Below are 1,243 nucleotides of genomic sequence, written 5' to 3' on the forward strand. Positions count from 1 at the left end.
ATAATACACAATGTATTGGTACTGACTGAATTTTGCGAAATCACACGCACGATTATACTTTATCTGAACAAAAATATCAAGAATTATTTACAAATATTAATTGCTTTATTATATTAAAAACTTTATTTACATTAAGTTCAAACAGTGAGTCGATATTTACTTTTGCCAGTGTAATAAATTTTGAACCAGACCTAGTCTTCGTGAATGTGAAAAGGTTTGCGATGCAACTTACTGTAAGAGGCCAAAACGTACTTTGAAGAAAAAGAGTAGTTAAGCTAAATGCTGGCAATAGTGTGCCAACGGATGCAAACTCCCAACAATGTTGGGACCTGCAGTGCATCGTAGAAAAGACACAATCATTGGAGACCATGTGTAAGGCGCATGCGTGCATGACCCCAAAAATGTTGGAAGAGTTCTGCAAACGGATCAAAAATTGTTGGGCTACGCTTCGACGACCACGAAACAAAAGATATGTTGAGAGTTGTTGGCCAACAATGTTGCGTCCATTTACACGGGAAAGATATGTTGGGAATTGTTATCCAACAATTTTGCTTCCGTTTGCGCGGGTCTTGACCAGGGAACATCACTCCCACACCTTACGGCAAAAAAAACGGCACAAACTTTGCGGAGAAGTCAGGGGAGTTTATGACGTCATATTATAAGGATGTGCCGTCATACTCTTCTCAAGCGGCCGCCACGTTAGCTAGATATCTTGAAAAAATGACAAAACTGAAGCAAAAACTGTAAAATTAAAATGACGAGAAAATCACTTTTAAGTGATTTTTCTAGGATGAAAAAACATTAGAAACGCAGTATACCACGTCACATTTCGCCTGACAAAGTTCAGAAACGAATGATGCTTACTTAGCCGTATATTTATTCAGTGTTTTCTTCTCCTTCTCTGTATAAGTTGAAACTCAAGCGATGAACGCCTGATAAATAGATCTAGTAGCTCCTACTTCCATATATTCTGGGATAAACTATGAAAAAAACTGTTATATAGTAATGTTCAGCACCTAATTGATTATCAAGTAATCATTAGAATAACTCTTTACCAGAGAATAAAATCAAATCAAATCTTAAAACTGGCGAGCAACTAAAAGTCAGAAATAGAAAATTTTCCAAAGCAATAATTTTATTAAGTTTTACTATTCTGGCGTCACGAGGTTCAAAAACTAATTTGATATCAAAATAATACTCGGAGCTCATTTACTCTCATCAAAGACCTTGCTAGTGTAGAGAA

The 1,243-nt window shown here is 36.1% G+C and overlaps 1 protein-coding gene across 1 annotated transcript in view; it reads right to left on the reverse strand.

Annotated features, from left to right (window-relative positions):
- Positions 1-860: 860 nt before the first annotated feature.
- Positions 861-1,243, reverse strand: part of LOC140947736 (ATP-dependent translocase ABCB1-like) — a 35,971-nt gene continuing 35,588 nt past the window's right edge. Inside the window, exon 26 of the mRNA XM_073396914.1 lies at positions 861-1,243. This exon is cut by the window's right edge and continues 412 nt beyond it. The gene's annotated coding sequence lies outside the window, so the exon portion shown is untranslated.

This window comes from Porites lutea, chromosome 9, assembly GCF_958299795.1.
Source record: "Porites lutea chromosome 9, jaPorLute2.1, whole genome shotgun sequence".
In the NCBI taxonomy this organism is placed as follows: domain Eukaryota; kingdom Metazoa; phylum Cnidaria; class Anthozoa; order Scleractinia; family Poritidae; genus Porites; species Porites lutea.